General features: G+C 44.9%; 1 protein-coding gene across 1 annotated transcript in view; it reads left to right on the top strand.

Moving 5' to 3' along the window:
* Window positions 1–25,425, top strand: part of PPM1H (protein phosphatase, Mg2+/Mn2+ dependent 1H) — a 321,888-nt gene that overhangs the window by 121,880 nt on the left and 174,583 nt on the right. The window lies entirely within an intron of this gene.

Raw genomic sequence — 25,425 nt, 5'->3', positions numbered from 1 at the left:
CCTCTTAGCTATTGTTTGGTGTTATTAGAATGATGTCATCAGCGAAGCGAAGGTGGTGTAGTTGCCGACCATCTTACTTCACTCCCATTCCTTCCCAATATAGTCATCGCATGATGTTCTAGAGGGTGAACCTTTCTCTTGACGTAGATGACCACTTCCTTGTAGAATGGTGAGATCCTGGTAGTGAATTTGTAATACAACTCACAATTCGTAGGATCCTGATGTATTGAGTTTGAACACCCTGTTTAGCTAGGGCTTTGATGACCACTTCAGTCTCAACAGAATTCAAGGCCTTCTTTAAATCAATGAACATTAGACGGAGCACCATCTTGAACTCCTGAGAAACCTCAATGAGCTTGGTTATCGTGTGGATATGGTCGATCATGCTGAATCGTTTTCAGAACCCAGCTTGCTTGCATGGTAGTCCTTCATTGGTAGTGTCCTACCAATCCTATTCAGGATGACTTGAGTGAACAGCTTGTAGATGACAGATAATAGGCAGATCAGGCAATAGTTGCCAGTGTCATGGATATCTCCATTCTTGTACAGTAGTACAGTCCTGCTGGTTTTCCACTGGGACAGAACCTTGCCTTCAGACAGGTAGCGTGTGAAGAGCCGAGCCAGTGTATTGAGTACTGATGGCAGGTTCTTCAGGTGTTCAGGTCTGCACTTGTCTGGGCCGGGCGCTGTTCACTTCTTTACCGATGCAATGGCGTGTCAGATTTTGGAAGGGAGAACATTGGGAATGACATACTCATCCTGCGGAATTTGGTATGTGGTCAGGTGGATGTGGCTATCGAAGAGATGAAGTCATGAATAATCTTCTCCATTGTTCTTCTGGAAGATGTGATAGATCCATCAGGACGTCAGAGGGCAGTCATCTTGGTCTTGTAGTTGGCGTAGGACAGGCGGGTGTTGCAAGTGCTTTTCCCTGCTTCTGACGTATCTGCCTGCACTGCTGCTTTTCTCTCTTTGCAGTCTTCCTTTATCACTTCTCTGCACTGCTTTGTGAGCTTGGGCATTCACTTGTGGTTGCCTGAGGCTTGCACCAAGCCACGTTGGTGAATGAGCTCGATAGTTTTCGAAGACATGCATTTTTTTTTCTGGCTATCTCTCTCTCAGTGTTCCTTGCACAATCATGGAGGTGCTGAACCAGTCGATTGTATTCCTCATCAGTGTTGTCAAGGACAGCATCTCTCCATGTTGCTGCAATAGTGCCAAAGAGCTCCCTGTTGGTGGTTGTTCTGGGAGTTTTCTTCAATTTTGCAGCCCTTTCTCCCTGCTCTGTGAAGTAGACTTTTGCACAAAGGAGACGGTGGTCCGATCCCATTTGAATTTTTAGGATAACAGTGATATTGGTCAGGCAAAAGTGACAATTCAATATGATGTGGTCAACTTCATTGTGGAACCGTCCACCAGGAGACTCCCATGTCCAACCTTTAGATTCGGCCTTCTGGAATTGTGAGTTACCATGAATTGTCTTGGTTGACATGATGAACTCAGACAGTCTCTCAACCTGTCTGTTCCATTCTAGGCGATGGGTCCCGATGTGGAGTTCTTTGGCTGATCTTCTCGGTCCTATCTTGGCATTAAAATCACCAACAATGATTTTGTAGAAGGTGTGGTCTTCTTTATAGAACTTCTCCAGCTCCGTGTAGAACTTCTCAATTTTTCCTTCATTATAATTGGATGTTGGTGCATAGACAATGAAGATAGAAACTCCCGGCAGTGAGCCACATCTATTCAAGTGTAATCGTCTGATTCGGGTTGTTAGGCATTCGAATGAATAAGTGCTTCTGGCCAAGTTCGTGTTGACAATGACACTGACACCACCGATGCCTCTTTTGTTGCATGTTCCAAGGAACAGTTCTTCTCCATTGTCAAAAACAGCATGATGTGATTGATGCCTTCTCGTCTCAGTCAGACCAATGATGTCGTACTTGATCTTTCACGCTTGTACCATCAGGTCCTCAATGGATGCATCTGATGCCAGCATGCGTGCATTGAAAGTACAGACATTCATTTTTTGTCTTTCTTCATTTTGGCAGCCTAGTTCGGCCTTGAGATTTTATCAGCCTCTCCTTCCTCATCCTTCTTAACACTGACGTATTGATGGCTCTTTCAGTGTCAGGGGAATGTGACCCAATGTATTTACTGGTTTTGGCATATTGAATATGCCATGTATAGCTTGCCAGCTCTGTCATGCTGGCAGGATACTCTCAGTAGCTTGCCAGGCTCTCTGAGAGGGATAGAGGCTCTTAGGGCAGCCTCTAATCGCCCCTTGCCGGTGTTCCCATGGTTCAAACCATATTTGAACCCTATCAAATATGGTGCAGTAATCTTGGAAGATGGGTATTAAGTGTCTTATGATGGTCCAGAAAGTGTCCTGGAGCGTGGCAGCAGATGGGTAGTGGAGGTAGTGGAAAACATCAGGATAGATTTTTTCTTGCTTATCTAAACTCATAGATGGTACTAAACTTAAAATTTTTTCAACTTCATGTATAGCATGGAAACCAAATTTAGAAGTTACAGCTTTGGTCTTTCCCCTCTGATCATTGAGGAGGGCTATGATACTCTCCTGATGGTAGAGAACCAGAGCCTGGTCAGCGAGGCCACCAGCAACAAAACAGCAACACTACACAGTTTTTCACTCTCAGCACAGTCGTCACTAAATTGCATGAGACAATCAGTTCTGGTGAAGAAGGCTTTGTGTTTGATGATTTTTGCCTCACTGATGGCTCCTGGAAGTGTTCTGAGCACATTGAAGATGAGGTGAACACAGTGCATTATTCTTGTTGTTTTATTTTATTTTTGAGCCACACCTGGTAATGCTCGGGGGTCACTCCCAGATCTGCACTCAGGAATCATTCCTGGTGGTTCTCGGTGGGCGGGGGAGGACTATATAGGGTGCCTGGGATGGAACCTGGGTCAGCTGCATGCAAGGCAAGTTTATCCACTGTTCTATCTCTGCCCCCTGAACACAGTGCATTTCAATTCAGCATCTTCAACTTATGATGGATTTATCTAAGCTCTCCCCACCCCACCAGCTGCCAAATATCTCTACGGTAATATAGTGAGATAAAAAAGTAACAGACATTTTCTTTAGAGCAGTGTGTCTTAACCAGGGGAGGGTCCTGTGGTTTTCGAGTGGCCCCCAGGATATTCTTTTCTTTTCAATTCTTACACATTTTTTTATAAAGTAGTTTACAGTACTTCATTACAGTTAATATTCAAACACCCACCCCCCCAGTTAGCATCTTCCCACCACAATAAGAGGGAAGTGTGTGAAGGTTGTTGTTTTTCATTCTAGAGCCATTTAAGCCCATATATAAGAGAATACAAGCAAGTATGTTAAAATCAAACAAATGCGTGCTACTTTAGGTACATCAGTGGGCTAGAATAGAGGTTATGTGGCCACAAATGCAGCCTGGCACTCCAGGAAATACTACATCGCTCTCTTTGGGGAGCTTTGTTTTATATAGTCTTTGGATCTTGGCCGTTGATGAGATTACATGGTGCTGGGGGCAGTTTGTGGGTATGACTGTCAAGCTACTGGAAAACTGAGGAGCTGGGTAGAGGAGGCCCAGTCCTGACCCGAGCAGGCTTGGAGATCTCAGCCATGGGTCCCACATACCTGGGTTCCTCTGCCGGTTCCTTCATGGGTGAGGCTCATCCGAGCAGGTGGAAAGTAGCCTTGAGCATGACTATACCTGGGTTCTGGAGGTTTTTGCCTGCCAGGTTCTGGTTGAGGTGGGGAGTGAAACTCACCTGCTCCCCTCCAAGATGCCCTGGTGAAGACAGCCTGGCGTGGGGTCAGGAGATTCTGTGTTGCTCTCTTCCAGGAGTTTTATTTTATAGTCTCTGGATTTTGGCTGTTGATGAGGTTACATGGTGCCGGGTGGGGTGGAGGGGGGCAGTTTGTGGGTGTGACTGCCAAGCTACTGGAAAACTGGGGAGCTGGGGGGAGGAGGCCCAGCCCCAGGATATTCTAAGGAAGGTCACAGGTAAAAGTCATGTAAATAGGGGCCACAGCATGAGACCAGGAGGCTAACCCATAGCACAGGGGCCACAGGAAAGAAACAGCGTCAAAGAGGGTCATGGTGGGAAGAGGTTGAGAGCTGGTGCAGAGGAGAAGTAGGGAAGGAGTTCCCGGGAAGAAAGGCTGGTTCCCCACACAGAAAGCTGATGGTTTAGTCATGCAGTGAGGAAATAAAGTCCAGCTCTCTGGCCCTGTGCTGGCCACTCAGCATTCCTGGGTCTCTGGTGATTGATTTGGGACATAAAATAAGTGGCTGGGGAAAAGGGAACCCTAGATGTTAGTAGTTTTCAAAGACACTTTCATAAAAGTACTGCAGTTCAGGAGCTCGAGAAAGGCACCAGATCCCCACTGCTGCCTGCCACCTGCTGGAAGCTTTTCAGCACCCCAGATCAAGAAGGTGGGAGTCAGTCCCCCATGGCCTGTGTTTCTCTCCTTTGATTTGAAGGATTTTTGAGAGTTCTTCATCACACTAGTTACTGTCTGCCGTGAAGGCCGGACCTCCCCAAGAGCTTCTGGGCTTCTGACTTTCCCACTATCTTGGCATTTGGGGAAGAAATTAAAGAGGGGCAGATACCTGCAAACCACAACACCAAAGAAGAGAGAGAGAATAAAAGGAAATGTGCCTTACACAGAGGCGGGGGTGGGGGGAGGTGGGAATGGGGGAAGGGATTCTAGGGTCATTGGTGGTGGAGAATGGGCACTGGTGGAGGGATGGGTACTCGATCATTGTATGACTTAAACATAAAGCACAAAAGTTTGAATGACTTGGAATGCATGTGTCTACAAGTCAAGTCAACAGCCCCAAACAAGATGATTCGCTAAAAATAAATAAATAAAATTCAAATTAAAAATAAACAATGAGGGGCAGATACCAGTAGCTTCTCCAAAGAAGGAGAAGATGAATTTGCTGAATTTACTTGCTTTCTTTTTGGTTTGGGGGCCGCCTTGGCAATGCTCAGGAGCTGTTCCCAGCATTTTTCCCCAGGTTCGCTTGGGGGTATCTTCAGGAGCCAGGTAGTTCCAGGGATCAAATGTAGGTCTGCATGCAAAGCATACAGTCCAACCTGTTGAGCCATCCCTCTGGCCCCAAAGAGTTCACACTCAAGGACACCTTGTAATTTCAGAATTCAGCTAAGAGTTTCCTATCCTGGAAGATAGGGCAGGATGGCATGCACCACCACATATTTTTGCCTACATCTGACTTTCTATTTGGAACAGATTGTTTGGGGCTCTTGACTAGACTTGTGGACACATGCATTCCAAGTCTATTTCCTGAGGAGCACCCTTATGTGGTTTAATTTAGTCAAAACACATCAAAGTGTATGGTTCCAGTATCCATGAGTTCAGTGTCTAATTACAATAACAGGAGATGGCTGCGTCTGCACTGGCCAAGTTCAGCAGGGGGGAAGAAAGCTGATTATCTCTCTCCTGAGGAGAGGCTGGCACCCAGGGGCGCTCATGGCAAACAGGAACAAATAGGGGCAGGGCCGAGAAAGGGAAGCGGAAGGAGCCATAGTTCTCTGAGCTCAGGGTTTGCCAGTCTTTTCCTCTGTGTTTTTTCCTTTGGTTTGTTTTTCTATAAGGACACTTGATCACGCCCAGGATCTTACAGATGGTGCTTCTGCCTTCAGGGAGGCAGCACTTCTGGAAGATCAGAGCTTCATTTGGAACTGCTCCATGCCATGATGTCAGCCAGTAATATGTGTATATATATATTTATATATATGGGGGGTTTTGTTTTGTTTAGCTTTGCATTTTCAGTCATACCCAGTGATATTCGGGGGTTACTCCTGGCTCTGTACTCAAGAATTACTCCTTTGGCAGTGCTTGGGGGGCCATTTGGGATGTTGGGAATTGAACCCACATTGGCTGTGTGCAAGGCAAACACCCTCCCTGCTGTACTATCGCTCTGGCCCTATATATAGTTTCTTGTTTTGGTATTTATTACTTCAAAATTTCCTTAGTTCGTGCATCTGATCCATGCATGTAAGGAAACATAACCTCTCTCCTCACCTCCCTAGGGTCTTTGAAATAGGAGTGCAGAGGATTCTGTAGGCCCCACCTCTCTTGGTGTCAGGGACGGTGTCTCTCGCCCTTGGTTCAGCAGGTTAACTTTGCACCAGGAGTAGTCTAGACTAAGATCACATAGTGTCCCTTTCCAGTCGCCTTCTTAGCCCATTGACTTACACAGAAGACCAGATATGGCCGAGATGTTAATTGGAGCTTAAGATTGCTACTACAACTTGAATCCACAGTAGATTTTTTCCAGTGGTGGCACAACTCCCGACTAGGAAAAGTCAGTGGTCCTGAGACGGAAATTTCTCCTTGTTTCACTTAGAATGAGATTTCAGTGCACAGATGGGCAAGACAGATATGGACTTGAGGCTTTCTTCACGTAACAGTAAATAAATAATAAGTAAATAAAGAAAAAGTAAATACAGCTCTGTGTTCTCATGTCAGACACTGGTCTCAAAGCTGGCAACACCCATTCCTTTCACCTTGCCATGCACATATAGAGCTAATTGTTTTCTGTTCTTTGACGGGTGACAAGTTGGAGGCGCAGCACTGCCTAACAAGTAAGGACCTTGGATTCAACCCCAGCAGTCTGTCTGATCTCAGAATCCACCCCCAAAGCCATCAGAACGCTTCGTTGGCTGTTGGCGGTGATTAGATGGGGCAGGAAATTCTTTGGAAGAATCAGAAATGGGAAAGGCCTAATGTGGGCTTGACATGTATGATTATAATATAATTTTACGAAACATTCCCTCGCCCCCCCCATTATGCTTTCTTTCTCTGGTACTGGGGACTGAACTCAGGCATGCAGACGACTTGGGTTCAATTCCCTGCACCCCATGTAGTCCCCCAAGGCCCGCCAAGAGTGATCCTGGAGCACAGAGCCAGGAATAAGCCCTGAACGTATCTGGGCATGGGCTAAAAACAACAAAAAAGGAGTAATGTATTTGGTTTGGGGGTCCACACCCCATGGTGTGGGTGGATCACTCAAGCAGTATGAGAGAGACCATATGTGGTACTGGTGATCAAACCAGGGCCAGCCATGATGCAAGGCGAGTGTGCTGCCGCTGTACTATCTCCCCAGTTCCTCACGCTTATTTAAGTCTTCTCTGGTGACTAAGATAGCAGCTTTTACAGACTTCGATAAAGAACAGAACTGAAATGAAATTGTTCACTTTCTTATTGTCCTTACAGTCTTTAGGGTTTTTTTATTTTTTATTTTTTGCTAAATTATAGAAGCTATTGTTTGTATAAATCCATGATAGAGGGAAAATTCTGATTATACAGTAATGAGTGTGTAATTTTTTTTTTAATTTTTGGGTCACACTAGGCAATGCACAGAGGTTACTCCTGGCTCTGCACTCAGGAATTACTCCTGGAGGTGCTTGGGGGACCATATGAGGTGCTGGGAATCGAACCTGGGTCGGCTGAGTGCAAAGCAAATGCCCTACCTGCTGTACTATCGCTCCAGCCTCTGGCTGTGTAATTTTTCAATAGAAATGTTACCTTGTAAGAGTTACTTGATCTCTCCATGCCTCAGTTTCTTACCTATGGAATGGAGATAGCAGTTTTTTGTCCCATAGCTGTTAGGATGGAAGGAAGGAAGGAAGGAAGGAAGGAAGGAAGGAATAAAAAATGAGAGAGGAAGGGTCAGAGAGAGGGCACAGTGGGGTGGAGTAGTTCCTTTGCATGTAGTGTAGTAACCCTAGATTTCATCCCCAGCATTGTATGATGCCCTGAATAATACCAGGAGACATCCCCAAGCACTATGTCCAAAGTAGACCCTGAGCCCCATGGGTGTGGTACCCCGTTATATATGTATATATGAAAAGTACCTAGAACAGTGGGCTGGACTTTCACAGTGGGTAGGGCATTTGCCTTGCATGCGGCCGAACTGGGTTCGATTCCTCTGCTCCTCTTGGAGAGCCCAGCAAGGTACCGAGAGTATCCTGCCCAAACGGCAAATCCTGGCAAGCTACCCGTGACGTATTCGATATACCAAAAGCAGTAACAAGAAGTCTCACAATGGAGACCGTTACTGGGCCCACTTGAGCAAATCGATGAACAACGGAAGGGCAGTGCTACAGTGCTACCTAGAGCAGTGTCTGACTTACTCTAAGTAAGTGCTCAATATTGCCTGCTGTTGTTCTAGTAATGGGATTTCCTCTATATTTTACCACATATTCCATATTATTTATATTAAATATTTACCACATTACTTATATTTTTACCACAAACTTATTTAGGGGAGAAATTGTTAATGCATAGAATAATAGTTTGAGAACAACCTTGAGCTAATTTATGAGTTTTGAAATAAGTCACAACTTAGTCTTTGGCAACTTTATGCTTCCCATTTCTGAGAAATTGGCATGACTTATTTAATACTTTAATGTTTAATTAATAGAAATAAAATTTAAGACTATAACAGCATTATATTGATTTGTAGCTAATATTTAATGATAGCATAGCAGTAGGGCGTTTGCCTTGCGCGCAGCCAGCCTGGCCGAGCCAGGTTCGATTCCTCCGCCCCTCTCGGACAGCCTGGCAAGCTACCGAGAGTATTCAATATGCCAAACACAGTAACACGAAGTCTCATAATGGAGACGTTACTGGGCCTGCTCAAGCAAATCGATGAACAACGGAAGGACAGTATATAATGTAATTATACATTTTAATTTGTGATACAAATATAGAGTATCTAAATAATTAATAATTAAATCTTAAATGTTGTTTAGTGGTGTTTTAAGATGTGAGACTATATTGCTCCTCTTTTGGTTTCGTTTGGTTTGGTTTGACTTTTAGGCCACACCTGGTGGTGCTCAGGGGTTACTCCTGGCTCTGTTTCTGCACTCAGGAATTACTCCTGGTGGTGCTCAGGGAAACTTACGGAGTGCCAGATATCCAACCAGGCTCAGCTGCGTGCAAGGCAAGTGCCCTACCTACTGTACTATCTCTCCAGCCACTGAGACTGGATTGCTGTTTAAAACCAACCACCCATAGAAGCCAGGGACCCAGCTCAAAAAGCTGGAGCACATGAAGCATGAGGAAGCCCCTCTGGACCCTGGAGCACCCGTGGGCGTGACCCCGATACGCAACAGAACATATGCAAGAAACACAAACGGACTCATGCTTCATCTTCTGTCTCACCCTAATAATGGAGGAGCTAATAAATGTAAATCCACTTTTTAGATTGTCAGCACCTGAGCAGGATGCACCATGTGTCCTTAAGTGCATGCAGTGAAGGCCTCTTTCCCACTGAGGAACAAAACGTGAATCATTTCATCAAAAGGTTTTAAAGGGGCTGGAGCAATGGCACGGTGGGGAGGGCATTTGCCTTGCACGCGGCTGACCCAGGTTCGATTCCCAGCATCCCACGTGGTTTCCTGAGTGCATGAGCTAGGAGTAACCCATGTGCATCGCCGGGTATGACCCAAAAAGATTTTAAAAACAAAACAGCCATGCTACATGTACAGAACTCTAACTCTAAGAACCAGTGGTGAACTGTGCGTTTAGGGTGGACTTTTATGAAGTTCCTACGTACCCGTTTCCTCTGCCTCCCCTGGGCTGATTCTTCTGCCTTTCACTGTGAATGTGTGGATCCCACAGGAACAAGGGATTGGAAGCTCTGGGCTTGAAATGCCTAAAGCAGAAACTCTGGATTTTGGAATAATCAGCCTCACTCTCGTATCTCAAACGTTGATAAAACTCAAATCTTAGAGTAGATTCTGAGGAGGGATCAGAACACCTCCACCCTGGTTCCCTTCTAAGTGCTCCCCTTTCTTTGGCAGGAAGGATGGGGCAGGAAGTGTACTCCTGCTCCTACTGAACCTCTGACAGACTCCCCGTGAGCTTAACTCCAGGTGGGCGTCCCCATTTGTGATGTTCTTTTCCTGCTGTCCACAGGGCCCCTGCCAAGTGTCCTCCGTCCCGACTGGAGGAAAGACAGCCTCTGATGAACTGAATGCCTTGTCTTCAGGGAAGGCCCTGGGGGAGGAGGACTTGCTCTTCCTGTTCTTATAGTACAGTCTCCTAATCAATAAGTACATTTGGGGACATCCATATCCCCAATCTTATGTGCGCATTTATTTCTGAACAACCATACTTACTCTGCATGCCACCAACACACGCCATCTATGTGCACACTCTGTGTATTTAATAGAACTAAAAAATATTTTGAAAGTTTAAGGGCCATGAAAATGGTTGCAGCAGAGTCTGGTGGTACCCACTAGGCCTGGACATTCTCATCTCAGTGTTCACGCACGGTGACTGGTTCGCTGCCTTCCTTAGAGCTGACTCCATGCTTCCTCTAGCTCCTGTCTGAACGTAGACTTCATCAATAACCATCGCAAGCGTGATTCCACATGTCAGCTGTCTTCTTGAGTCTTTTAGATACCGCTGGCTGATGTGATTATTGTTATTGTTGAATATAACTAGATTGTCATTCATGACTGAGAATGAGGAGTACCATATGGGACATGCTTTTATTTTCTTTTTTCCACTCAGCAGTTTTTTTTAACACTTAAAAATTGTTTTGTTTTGGTTTTTTTTTTCGACTTTTTGAGGCATCATTTTGTTAAAAACTTAGTTCTGTCATCTACAGAGTCACTTGCCTGGGAACTCATGGGCCAGCAATAATCGGCAATATGCCAAAATTAGTAGCTACATTTATTTTCCATCTGTGGCTAGGTAGGTCTTCCATAGTGCTCAGGGGGCCAGGCGGTACCAGAGATTGAACTCCATCTCACACAAGCAAGATTAATGGAATTCACAGCTTCCAATTCCCATCGTCTGGAAACCTTTACTGTCTCCACCACTAGAGGGCACCTGTATCCCTGTGAATAAAGAAATATTAGCAAAGGTTAGCTCAATTTTAGGTGACAACATCTGAAAACAACTGACTGGTCTTTTTTCAATCAGCGGTGGTTGGGAGGTGGGGGGACCTTCCTAATCCAAGGCCTCACACGTGCAAGGCAAGTGCACTACCGCTGAGCCACATCCCAAGCCCTGACTGATTATTGTTAGCAGGACCCCCTTCCATTGTAGGGCGAGAAAGAGAAGTAGGGGAGGAGAATTTGCTGGAGCTGTGTGTAGTGAGGAAGAGAACACAAAAACCTGATTGCTTGAAGCTCATACAGATGTGTCAACCCTCTTTCCTTGGCTTTCTGTTTACTGCCTTACCTCTCAGCGTTTCTCGCAGCAAATATCTGAGGTTTTGTTGACATTATCTCCTTGTCAGCCCACCAGGAGGGTAGCCGGGCCTTCACTCCCTCCAAGAAGCCTCTTTTTACTTTTGTAATGGAAGTCCACATTTTTATGGATGTTGAAGCCTAGGGTATTGCGAGTTTGAGATACTTCTTATCATGACACCTGCACATAGAGTCTCTGCCCTCTCAGGTCTAGTTACCAGCCCCCCACCCCATCTCACCCACCCCATATCCACCCCCCCTTCGTTTGGAGCCACCATTCTGTCGTCAGTCCTCTTTGATTTGGTTTCTTTGCTTCATTTCTTTTTCTTTGAGCTGAGTGAAATCTTACAGTGTTTTGTCTTTCCCCGTCTGGCTTATTTCACTCAGTATAAAGAAAGGTTCTGTCTTATTTTTTTAACCTCTAGGTTTCTCAGACCCTCTCGGAGAGCCCAACAAGCTACCAAGAGTATCTCGCCCGCGTGGCAGAGCCTGCAAGCTACCTGTGATGTATTCGATATGCCAAACACAGTAACAACAAAGTCTCCAATGGAGACGTTACTGGGCCCACTCGAGCAAATCGATGAACAACGGGAGGACAGTGACAGTGACAGGTTTCTCAAAGTTAAGGTGCATGTTGTGTACCTCCCATTCCCACGGGGCCACAATTTTGGCTGCTGATTTTTTTCTCCCCCATCCTTTCCCTGAAGATGAATGGGCACAAATTGCTCATATCAGAAATTACTTTAGCTCCTGTCCAGTTGAAAAGTTTATCTTTGGAACAGTTTGATACTCATTGAAAAGCCCAAGGAGCCCTTCCCCACTCGAACCTATTAAATTCTGACATTATATGGTGTTTCACTAATAAAAATTTTTAAAAAGAAGAAAAGAAAATGGTAGGGGAAAGAAAAGAAAAAAATTTTTAAATGTCAATATTATTTTTTTCTTAAATTTTTATTAGTGAACCATGAGGTACAGTTGTAGACTTATAAATTTTTGTGCTTTGGTTTCAGTTATACAATAATCAAATATCCATCCCTCCACCAGTGCCCATTCTCCACCACCACCAGTCCCAGTATCCCTCCCTCCCCCAATCCCCAATTCCACCCTACCACTGTGGCAGGGCATTCCCTTTTGTTATCTTTCTCCATTTGAGTGCTGTGGTTTGCAAAAGAGACATTGAGTGGCAATCTTGTTTGGTCTATAGTCTACTCTCATCACACATTTCCCATCCTGAGAGGATCCTCTCAACACCCTTTATTTGGTGCTCCCTTCTCTATCTGAGCTGCTTTCCCCCTAGCGTGTGTGGCTGTCCTCAAAGCCATGGAGTAATCCTCCTGGTACTTATCTCTGCTATTCTTGGGTGTTAGTCTCCTATTTTGTTATATTATGTTCCCCAGATGAATGCAATCTTTCTATGTCTGTCCCATTCTTTCTGGCTCATTTCACTTAGCATGGTACTTTCCATGTAGGACCATTTGTATATGAATTTCATGACTTCATCTTTTCTAACAGCTGCATAGTACTCCATTGTGTAGATGTACCAAAGTTTCTTTAACCAGTCATCTGTTCTCGGGCACTCAGGTTTTTTCCAGATTCTACCTATTGTAAAGAGTGCTGAAACAAGTGCAGATGTCACTTCGACTATACTTTTTTGCCTTTCTGGGATATATTCTTGGGAATGGTATTCCTGGGTCAAATGGGAGGTCAATTTCTAATTTTTCGAAGATCGTCCATACTGTTTTCCAAAACAGCTGAACCAGTCGGCATTCCCACCAGCAGTGAAGGAGTGTCCCTTTCTCGCCACATCCGTGCCAACACTGGTTACTTTTGGTCTTTTGGATGTGGGCCACTCTGTGTTGTGAAATGATATCTCATTGTTGTTTTGATCTGCATCTCTCTGATGATTAGTGATGTAGAGCATTTTCTCATGTGCCTTTTAGCCATTTGGATTTCTTCTTTGAGAAAGTTTCTGTTCATTTCCTCGCCCCATTTTTTGATGGGGTTGGTTGTTTTCTTCTTGTGACGTTCAACCAGTATTTTGTATATCCTTGATATCAACCCCTTGTCAGATGTGTATTTGGCGAATATTCTTTCCTATTCTGTAGACTGTCTTTTGTATTTTGGTCACTGTTTCTTTTGAGGTGCAGAAGCTTCTTAGTTTAAGATAGTCCCATTTGTCTATCTCTGTTTTCACTTGCTTCGCCAGCGGTGTGAGATCTTTGAAGACACCATTAGCTTCTATGTCATGGAGGGTTTTGCCAACTTTTTCCTCAATGTACCTTATGGATTCCAGTCTGATGTTGAGGTCTTTAATCCACTTTGATCTTACTTTTGTACATGGAGTTAGGCAGAGATCTGAGCCCACTTTTTTGCATGTAGCCATCCAGTTTTGCCAGCACAATTTGTTAGTCTTTCCTTGCTCCACTTCACATTTCTTGCCCCCTTATCGAAGATTAGATGATCATATGCTTGGGGGGAGATGTCAGTATATTCGACCCTGTACTGTTGGTCTGCAGCTTTGCCTTTGTTCCAGTACAATGCTATTTTAATTATTACTGCTTTGTAGTACAGTTTGAAGTTAGGGAGGTTGATTCATCCCATTTTCTTTTTCCCAAGAATTGCTTTAGCTATTCGTGGGGGCTTATTGTTCCATATAAATTTCAGGAGTGTTTGCTCCATTTCTTTGAAGAATGTCATGGGTATCGTAATAGGGATCGCATTGAATTTGTACAGTGCTTTGGGAAGTATTGCCATTTTGACAATGTTAATTCTCCCGATCCATGAACAGGGGATATTTTTCCATTTCCTGGTGTCCTCTTTTATTTCCTGAAGTAGCTTTTTGTAGTTTTCTTTGTACAGGTCCTTTACTTCCTTAGTTAAGCTGATTCCTAGGTACTTGATTTTCTGGGGCACAATTGTGAACGGGATTGTTCTCTTCATGACACTTTCTTCTCTTTCACTATTTGCGTATAGGAAAGCCAGGGACTTTTGGGTATTGATTTTATAGCCTGCAACTTTACTATACAAGTCTATTGTTTCTAGGAGTTTCTTGGTAGATGTTTTAGGGTTCTCTAAGTATATCATCTGTGAATAGTGAGAGTTTGATTTCTTCCTTTCCTACCTGGATGCCCTTAATATCTTTTTCTTGCCTAATGGCTATTGCAAGTACTTCCAGTACTATATTGCACGGCAGTGGAGAGAGTGGACATCCTTGTCTCGTCCCTGATCTTAGAGGGAAGCCTCTCAGTTTTTCCCCATTGAGGATGATGGTTGCTGTAGGCTTGTGGTAGATGGCTTTAACTATATTGAGGAAAGTCCCCTCTATCCCCATTTTGGCGAGGGTTTTCATCATAAATGGGTGCTGGATCTTGTCAAATGCTTTCTCTGCATCTATTGATATGATCATATGGTTTTTATCTTTTCTTTTGTTGATACGGTGGATTATGTTGATTGATTTCTGAATGTTAAACCATCCTTGCATCCCTGGAATGAATCCCACTTGGTCATGGTGTATGATCTTTTTGATGAGTTATTGAATTCTATTTGCTAGTATTTTGTTGAGAATCTTCGCATCCGTGTTCCTCGGGGATATAAGCCTGTAGTTTTCTTTTCTTGAGGTCTTTGTTTCCTTTTGGTATTAAAGAGATATGGGCTTCATAGAAACTGTTTGGGAGAGTTTCTATTTTTTCAATTTCCTGGAAAAGCTTGAGAAGGACTGGCAGTAGGTCCTCTTTAAATATTTGGGAAAATTCGCTAGTGAATGCATCTGGACCTGGGCTTTTGTTTTTGGGAAGACTTTTGATTACAGTTTTAATTTCCTTGATGTTAAAAGGTTTATCAGTACTCTAGATCTTCTTGATTCAGTTTTGGGAGATGATAGGAATCCAGGAATTTATCCATTTCTTCTAGGTTCTCTTGTTTTGTGGCATACAGACTTTCAAAGTAGTCTCTGATGATCTTTTGAATTTCTTTGGTTTCTGTTGTGATATCCCCCTTCTCATTTCTGATTCGGTTTATTAGGGTTCTCTCTCTCTCTGTTTCTTTGTGAGTGTTGCTAGTGGTTTATCTATCTTGTTTATTTTCTCGAAGAACCAGCTCTTGGTTTCATTGATCTTTTGGATTGTTTCTTTGGTTTCCATGTCATTGAGTTCTGCTCTAAGTTTTATGATATTTTTCCTTCTGCCTGATTTGGGGTCTTTCTGTTGATCCTTTTCTAAGGTCTTGAACTGTGAAGTCAAGTTGTTTAAGTGCATCCTTTCTTCCATCCTGAGAAATGCTTGCAGAGCTATAAATTTTCCCCTTAATACGGCTTTCACTGCATCCCATAAGTTTCGCTGCATCCCATAAGCTCGTGTCTTCATTCTTATTTGTTTCCAGGTATCTTTTGATTTCATCCTTGACTTTGTTCCTGACCCACTCGTTGTTCAGCATTGAGTTGTTTAATTTCCAGGTGTTTGATTTGGTTCTCCGTGTCTGTGTGTGATTCACTTCTATCCTCAGTGCATCGTGGTCTGAAAAGATGGTTGATACTATTTCTATCTTCCTGATTCTATTGAGATATGTTTTGTGACCTAGCACATGGTCTATTTTGGAAAATGTTCCATGCACACTGGAGAAGAATGTGTATTCTTTCTTTTTGGGATGTAAAGCTCTGTATAGGTCTATAAGCCCTTTCTCTTCTATTTCTTCTTTCAAAGCCAATGTTTCCTTGTTGAGTTTCATTCTTGTTGATCTATCCAGAGGTGATAAGGTGATGTTGAAGTCTCTGGCTACTATTGTGTTGTTAGCAATGTCCTCCTTAAAATTTGTTAGTAGTTGTTATAAATATTTAGCTGTTCCCTCATTAGGTGCGTATACATTTAAGAGTGTGATTTTTTTTCCTATTGTACGTATCCCTTGATGAATAGAAAATGGCCTTCACTGTCCCTTCTAATCTTTTTCAACCTGAAATTGATGTTGTCGGATACTAGTATGGCCACCCCAGCTTTTTTGAGGGAGCTGTTTGCTTGCAGGATTGTTTTCCATCCTTTGTCTTTGAGTCTGTGTTTGCTCTGATTGTTGAGATGAGTTTCTTGTGGCAGCAGAATGTTGGGTTCTGTTTCTGAATCCATTTTGCTACTCTGTGTCTCTTAATTGGTGAATTTATACCGTTGACATTGAGAGATATTATTGTTATGGGGTTTTGTGCCATCTTTCTGTAAGGGTCTTTGTGCTTGTAGGGTTTGTCTTATCTTATAGTAGCCCCTTTAGCCCTTGTTTTAGGTTTGGTTTTGAGTCTATGAAGTTCCTGAGCTGCTGTTTATCTAGAAAATCGTGTACCATTCCTTCAAGTTTGAGCGAGAGTTTACGTGGATAGAGTATTCTTGGTGAATCATTCATTTCAGTGAGTTTTTTTCACTATATCCCACCATTGCTTTTGGGCTTGGAGGGTTTCCTCTGATAGGTCTGCCTTGAATCTAAGGGGTGCTCCTTTGTATGATTTCCTTCTTTGACCTTGCTGCTTGCAGTGTTGTGTCTATCAGCGGCATCCATCATTCTAACTATGATATGTCTTCGAGTGTTTTTGTTAGGGTCTCTTTTAGCTGGCACCCTTCGGGCTCCTTGAATCTGAATGGCTGCATTTTTGAATTCTGGGAATTTTTCAGCAATGATTTGTTTGACCATGGCTTTTTCATTGGGATTGTTTCCCTGAGCTTCTGGGACTCCTATGATTCTAATGTTGTTCCTCTTGGAATCATCTCCTAGGACTCTGATTCACTCTTGAGCTATTTTGAGATCCCTTCCCATTGTTTGTTGTTACCTGTTGGCTTGATGCAGCTGATCTTCCAGCTCACTGATTCTTTCTTCAGCTGTGATCATTCTACTTTTGAGGGCACAGACTGAGTTTTTTATTTCATCTATGGAATCTATGATTCATGACATTTCTGTGCGTAGCTTTCCAATTTCTGCTCTCATTTCTTCCTGTATTTTCTCAATTGTGTGATCCATTATTTCTTTCATGTACCTCTTTCAATTTACTGGATATCTGTCTGACTGTTTCATTGAGTTCATTGAACATCGTCATGACTTCATATCTGAATTCTTTGTCAGAGAGGTCCTTTAGGTGAAAGGCACCTACTGAGGCTTCTGTACTATTTACATCGTCCTCTCCATGTGGTGGGGATTTGCATTGTTTCTTCATGTTAGTGTGTAAGTGTGGAGAGTAGATTTTTTGGTATGACTAAACTATCGGCGGCCGGCTGCCTAAAAATAAGCCACGCCCCTTCTGAAGAGGCCACGCCCCCACGGGTATCAGGTGTGTGTGTGTGTGTGTGTGCGCGCGCGCGCGCGCGCGAGGGGTGAAGGCTGAAGGCTGGGTTGGGGAGAGGACTGGCGGAGCAGCATTGGGGGTGGGCGAGGAGGAAGGGGCTCAGGTCCGCTTTTGTTCCAGGGTCCAGAGGACGCCTGGGCCTTTGCAGGGTGAAAGCCAAGTCCCGGATTCGAATGCTGGCGGGCGGACTGACCTGGATGGGGACGAGACAGGTGGAGCAGCGTTGGGGGCGGGTGAGGAGGAGGAACAGAAAATAAATTTTAATGATATTGTTTAAAAGTAATTTCTAGGATCCAGAAAGATAGTACAGCAGGTAGGGTGTGTTTGCCTTGTGTGCAGCTGACCCGGGTCCATCCCTGGCATTCCATGTGGTCCCCTAAGCATCTCCAGAAGAAATTTATAAGTGCAAAGCCAAGAGTACCCCTGCGCATTGCTAGGTTGGCCCAAAAACCAAACGAAAACAAAACAAAAACCGTAGTTTCTAATTTTGTTTTTTGTTATTTTAAAAAGCCCACTTTAGGGAAATAGTATAAGAGAAACCATGTCAAACTCCTAAGACAAATTTCCATTTGTCACCTGCTGATAGTACATATGACTTTTGTTTTGTAAAATAAATAGTTTAGAATACAATTGGAGGACTGGAGAGATTGGCATTATGTGGCAACTTAAGAAAGGACCTGATAGGGGCTGGAGTGATAGCACAGCAGGTAGGGAGTTTGCCTTGCACGCAGCCGACCTGGGTTCAATTCCCAGCATCCCATATGGTTCTCTGAGCACTGCCAGGAGTAACTCCTGAGTGCAGAGCCAGGAGTAACCCCTGTGCATCGCCAGGTGTCACCCAAAAAGCAAAAAATAAATTAATTAATTAATTAATAAAATAAAAAATTTTAAAAAAAGAAAGGACATGGTATTGTTTTCCTAAAAGTGGAACATACTTTCAACTTATAATTACCTGTCACAGAAACATAAGTTTGATGGCATGGGATAGCAGGTGTTTTGAAATCTTTAGGTCAACAGCACATTGCTCCTGGCTTGAAGAGCTTGATTTTTCAGATGCAGACCCATGAGTTTGAGTAAGAGCCCCAGAGATATTTCCTGGAGAGTAATTTGGAGCTTCTGTCAGGAAATAAGAGCAATGATTCAGGACTGGTATGCAGTGAAGTAGTTACATTACAAATGATAGGCATTCAAGTACCACTGAAGTGCTGGAGATGGCACAGTGACAAGCCAGGGCACTAACGCTGCCATGCCAGGGAAGTTCAAAACATTCCCTAACTCGAAATCTGAAAAAGCTGGAGCCAGAGAGATAGAGCAGTAGCCTTGCATGTGGCCAACAAAGGTTCGATCCTCGACATCCATTGTAGATGTCCCCAGAGCACCACCAGCAGTGACCCATGAGCAGAGAACCAGGAGTAAGCCCTGAACACTGCTGAGTGTGGGCCCAAAAAGCAAAAACAAACAAAGCAACCCAAAACAAAAAACTCAACTTGGTAGAAATTCTCCTCCCACCCTCCCACCCTAGAGCAGTGGGGTTCCTTTAGGGTCTGTGCCCTGCTGATACCAAAGATAAAGGTGAAACCTGGACACCTGATGCTCTGTGCGAATTAATCATAGGGGAACTCACTTGAAGCCTTTTGAGCTTAGTCCCCTGAGGGAAAGCGCTTCCAAACAGGCTTCGTGATGGGAGGTTAGCTGTGGCGCGAGGTGTCTCACTTGGCAGAGTTGAAAGGCCCCCAAAGGTGTAGCCAGGGTCTCCCTACACCGCCCTTGCATCCTGCTCGCCCACTTCTGCCCCTTGATGGGAAAGTTAAGCGGGGGTTGCTACTTCTTATTCTTTTGGGGCCCCATCTGCTGCTGCATTCTTTATTTCACTTTAACCATTATAGGGGCTGGAGCAATAGCACAGCGGTAGGGTGTTTGCCTTGCACGCAGCCTGGCCGAGCCTGGTTCAATTCTTCTGCCCCTCTCAGAGAGCCTGGCAAGCTACCCATGGTGTATTCAATATGCCAAATACAGTAACAAGTCTCACGATGGAGATGTTGCTGGGCCCACTCGAGCAAATTGATGAACAACGGGAGGACAGTGACAGTGACAACCATTATTATGTGGCATAATTAACATGTCATTTGGCATATACTTTTTGAATAGGACATACTTTTTTTGTTTAATCAAAAGCTGGTTTGTGATTGGCTGGTAAGGCTGTAGAATTTCAAGGCTAGAACTTTACACAATAGGACTCAACTGGACTGGAGTAGAACTTGGTGAATGTTAACATATGTTCAGATTCTTGTCAGAAGGCTCCCTCTGTTACCACAGGCTTTGTCCCTTTAGAGTCCCATCTCCTGTCCCCTCTTCAAGCCTGGGGTCTTTTGCATAGTTAATGCAAATCTCCACTCCTGGGCATCAGGCTCTTTAGCGTTTCTAACACACTTGCTGGTGCCTGTTCCAGATTGTTAACTGCAAGCATTTGGCAACACTGCTGGTCTCATGCCTGCTCTATTCCAATGCTCAGTACGAACCTGACATGGGCAGAGGAGATGCCAGGACAGGCATTAAATAAATGAAACCTCCCCATCTATATTCTAGTTACATCTTGTTCTTTAACAAAGGAAACCATTGAGAGAGTTTCAGAAACTTGCCCCAAATCACCAAGCAGTAATTCCTGGAACCCAGTTGTCTTGAGCTAAAGTCTCTGGTGTTTCTTGACTGAGTCTCTTTCGTGTCCAGGCTTCCCCATGTGACTTTATCAACCCTTGTTTACTAGAACCAATTTTACTGTTCAGTAATCAACGGCTCTGTGAAAAGAATTCTGCTGCTTGCGGTGCACCCACAGAATGCTAAGCAGCGGGCGGCAGTAGTGGTGGTTTGTGACGAGCCGCAGGTAATTAAGAGTTCAGTGTGGGTGAGATTGTGAGTCGAGACTAGCTCAGAGAGTGCATGTAGGGGCTCCATCACTGGAGCCAGCCCACAGAGCAGGTTGTTAGGGGGGAAAAATAGAAGCACATTTGTGATTTGGAAAACATCACTCTGGTTGCAGCCTGGCTGCAGTTTTACCTCCAGTGCAAGGCAGTAGGTGGAGGGGGAGTTTTTCCACTTAACATGGGGTGGGGGGATTAATGTCCTCAAGCTTAGGGACTGCTCCCAGACACATCACTTCCAAGGGGTGAATATTTAGAGCAGTTAGTCTCTCTGTCCTTCGCTTCCGTCTCCTCTCAATGATGGGATAGTGACACCCCTTATGGGAATGTACAGATAAAATAAGTTAATGTGAGTGAAGCCTCTGGAATAATGGCCTGCTCTAGCAGCTTTGTTAAATGGTAAAAAGGTGTCCTCAACCAGGGCTGCTTCAGCTCTTCCAACATGCCACCCCTTTTATGGGGAATGGAGGGGAGACATACCTGGCAGTGCTCAGGGCTGACTCCTGGCTCTGTGCTCAGGGATCATTCTTATTGGGGCTCATGGGACCATATGGATGTTTGCAAGGCAAACATGGTACCCTCTCTACTCTCTCTCTCTCTCTCTCTCTCTGACTCTGTCACCCCTTCTTTTAACCAAGAAATGTTTGTGCAACCCCTAGGATATAAGTATACAAGTCAAACATTAATAACTACTTTTTTTTAAATTTAAGACTTATTTTTCTCACGTTCATTTATGTCACCCCAGATGGGGGTGCTGCCCACAGTTGATCCCTGCCCTCAACCCATTTCTGCCATGTATGTGTCCCATTTCCGGGAAGTACTGGTGGCCGACCATCCATGTCCGTCTGAGCACTATAAGCACTGGTGAGAACCCAACATACACTTATATATCCCCAACAAGTCCGCCCTCGCTATCAAATCCCCCACCTGCAAAAAGCAAAGCTCTGAAATCTCTTCCTAGATTCAGTTTGATCTACTTCAAGTCCTTTCAAATTTGTTTTTTAAACTATCGAATCATTCTGTGCCGTATCTTTTGTAAACCCCTGATGTTTATAACTCTGAAGACTGCAGCTGTGGTTGAAATAACCATCAAATGTTCATCTTTTCAACACCCACTTTCTTTTCTCATCATCCCATTTTGGTGCCAGAGGACACAGGTTGGACACCACTAGTGTGGTTGCTTCAGGGAGATTTAAGTGACTTGCCCAAGGTCCCTCTAAACTGATAGTAGTTTTGGAGTAAAGTGGCAATCCTGGTTGCCCGTGTCTTGGGGTTCTTGGATAGGATGGCCTGGAGAACTCCAATAGCCTTGGAGTCTGGGCCGCCACCTCCCACACTGATGAATCGCCTGGCTTAGTGCTGCATACACCTCTGTTGAGAAAGAGACTCTTGGACCAGAGAGAGTAGAGCAAGCAGCTGAATCTGTTTTGATCTCTGGCACCACATTGGTATGGTTCCAAGTCCTGTAAAGAGTGATCCATGAGCACAGAGCAGGGATAGAGGGAGCCAGGAAGGATGAAGTGAAAGAAGGAGGGAGGGAGAGAGGGAGGGAGGGAGAGAGGAACACTTTGTTGAAAAGTGTTGGCTTACAAATTTCCATTCTGAAAAGATCAGTTGCATTAAGAGTGAGCTGACCCAAGTTTCATAGTGCTGGTTCCCCAAAGGATAATGTTGAACCCTTCTGGGCCCCAAGTTTAAGGTCCCCACTAAATTTTCTCTTGACTTTGAAAGGTCCAAGATGTATTTATTTGTTTATTTTAGTCAGCTGATGGTGGTTGCTGTGGCTGTGGAATGCTTTGTCTTGCTAAAGGAAATGGTCCGATTGATTACCTGTGAGCAGAATTAGGGCTGCTTTTGGGGGGAGAAAAAAAAAAGCATGCTTGCTGTTCTAAGGCACTGTGTTCTTTGATGGTATCAGGACTCTCAGGGTAACATTTGGTGTGACAGACTCCATGCCCAGACTCACACAGTTGCTCCCTTCCCATCCGGCCTGTCCCCACAGAGCTTAAAAGACACTAGCTGGGTTTTCATTTAAGTCAAGTGCAGGACCCTGCAGGCAGATTTTCCTCCGGGCATCTGGTGCTTTGGGGGATTCAAGGTGATGAATAAGAAATCCTTTCTCTTGCCACTTGTTCCAAGTTGGGGGATGCCACAGGGCAGTCATAGTGCCACTGTATTAATGCAGCCAATAATAAGAGCTGGAGTTAGACTTAGTAGTTCCCATTGTGAAAGAGTCCTGATGCACATAACAATAATTCAGGATAGAAAGACAATCCGTTCTTTCTCTTGGGGCCACTTTCAGCTACTGCTACTTCCACTGAGCCAGGTTGCCTGACAGTAATAAGTTCAAGCCACTGAACTTCAGTGGCTTGTGGGTTACCTAATGTTTCTTCTCCTGAGATGTTCTAAATTAATTAAAGAATCCTATCCAGGGGCTTCAGTTTAGCTCCCAGTTTATGTCTGCTTTTTGGAGGATCTGTTTGTGCTGGTGCCATCCTTTTTGTGTCCTCCACACCCTCACACAATTGCCACAAGTCCCAGACTGCATAAGAAACAGGTGGTACCATTCTCTCTCCTCCATATCCCCAACTCTTGCTGTGGACACTTGGTAGCGATTTATGAAAATGTCTTGATATTTGTTTGTTTGTTTGGGGCCACACCTGGCTATGCTCAGGGCTTTCTCCTGACTCTGAATTTAGGGATCACTTCTGGTGGACTCAAGGGACCATATGGGGTTCCGGGGACTGAACTCAGATTGGCCGTGTACAAGGCAAGTGCCCCGTCTTCTGTACTATCTCTCTGGCCTCTATGGAAGGTTCTTGAAACCCAAGTGAGAGATCCCCCAAAAGAAGCTTCCCAGGGCCTGCATACCCCAAGCAGGATGGAGGGCCCCAGGCTCCTTCTGACTTCCTGTTCCAACACAGTGGTCAAAGAGTGATTCCCTCCATGTGCAGCCCTTTTCACGCAGAAGGAAGAGGATAGAGTTAATGTGCAAAAGATGAGGGACCTGAGAGATAGGACAGAGGTTAAGGCACTTCCCTTGTTCATGGCTGGAACTGTATATGGCCCCCAAAGCACCACCAGGAATGACCCCTGAGCATCACTGGACATGGCCTCCCAAAATATAAGTAAGATATAGTAAACATATACTTACCTTTTAAGTATATGTTTACTATATAGTATATAGTTTGCTATATAGTATATGTTTACTATATAGTGTGTGGGCTGGAGCAGTAGCACAGTGGGTAGGGCGCTTGCCTTGCACGCGGCCAATCCAGTCGGCCCAGGTTCAATTCCTCCGCCCCTCTTGGAGAGCCCAGCAAGCTACCGAGGGTATCTTGCCTGCATGGCAAAGCCTGGCAAGCTCCTCGTGGTGTATTTGATATGCCAAACACAGTAACAACAAGTCTCATGATGGAGACGATACTGGGCCCGCTTGAAGAAATTGATGAACAACGGGCGGACAGTGCTACAGTGCTACATAGCTTACCATGAAAACATTACATATTGACTGGGAGGCTGCACCTGGCATTTGTCAGGGGTCACTCCTAGCAGTGTTCAGGGATCATGTGGTTTGGGGATCAAACACAGAGCTCCTGGATACAAAGCATGTTTCCGGGCCCTCTTAAAGGTCTCCCTGGCCCAAAGAAAGTCGGGATTTATTGCTTCAAGTCAGCTAGCCTCAGCACTGTCCTGTCACTGTCCTCCCGTTGTTCATCGATTTGCTCGAGCGGGCCCAGTAATGTCTCCATCATGAGACTTGTTGTTACTGTGTTTGGCATATCAAATATGTCACGGGCAGCTTGCCAGGCTTTGCCGTGCGGGCGAGATACTCTCGGTAGCTTGCTGGGCTCTCCGAGAAGGGCGGAGGAATCGAACTCGGGTCGGCTGTTGGCTGTGTGCAAGGCAAACGCCCTACCGCTGTGGTATCGCTCCAGCCCACTCACAGCAGTTTGCATTACATGCAGCCTAAGCAATCTCAGTGTTTCTTCTTAACCCTCCTGTGATATTACCTCTGTTCCTCTCTGAAGCATAGCTTTTGGCTGGAGATAGAGCTCAGGGGCAAAGCACTACCTGTTGGAGGACCATGATTCAGTCCCCAGCACCCAAAAAATCAATTCTGATGTTTAAAAGTGTTCATCTGTAAGAGGCGAGAAGTCAGCTGGCCATTGAGGAATCAGTATGGCAGGTAAAGTAACCAGCTTCTAGGGGGACACCCACTGAGGGAGACGTTTTCGGTGGGTTAGAACCTGCTGCTGCATCTGTGTGGCTGAGCCCACTGTATATGCCTCACAGGGAACCCCTGGAGCCCCAGGCCAAAGACAGCAGGTATCTGAGTGCCCAAGGGCCCACAAGGGCACTAGAGGTGTGCCCTAGGACGGCCCTAACTTTCTCCAACAGGCTTGCCAGACTGGCTCTGTCGAGGGCATGGAAGGAAGGTGAGGGCCGAGTTGTTCAAGTAGTCTGTGAGGGTGGTCTTTAATCAACTCTCTCCACCTGCCAAATTATAGAGCCTTGGTGCAGGGGGCCTGACACACTAGTGGCACTGTGTAGCAGCACTGCAAGTATGAAACAGTCATCAAATGTGATCCAAAATAAATGTGTGAAAAAGAAAAGAAAGCCAGAGAGAGATAGTTCAGGGGTTAAGGTGCTGGCTTTGCTACAGCCCAGGCAGGTTCAACCCTGGCACCACATGGAAGGAAGGAGGGAAGGAGGAAAGGAAGAAAGGAAGGGAGAGAGGGAAGGAGGAAAAGAAGGGAGGAAGGGAGGGAGGGATATTAAAGTCGGAGAGATGTTACCTTTTTTTTCCTTTTTGAGTCACATCCGGTGATGCACAGGGATTACTCCTGGCTCTGCACTCAGGAATTACTCCTGGCGGTGCTCGGGGGACCATATGGGATGCTGGGAATTGAACCTGGGTTGACTATGTGCAAAGCAAATGCCCTACTCACTGTACTA

Source organism: Sorex fumeus, unplaced genomic scaffold, assembly GCF_029834395.1.
Source record: "Sorex fumeus unplaced genomic scaffold, SorFum_2.1 ptg000035l, whole genome shotgun sequence".
NCBI classification, from domain to species: Eukaryota; Metazoa; Chordata; class Mammalia; order Eulipotyphla; family Soricidae; genus Sorex; species Sorex fumeus.
This window is presented reverse-complemented; position numbering and strand designations above follow the sequence as displayed.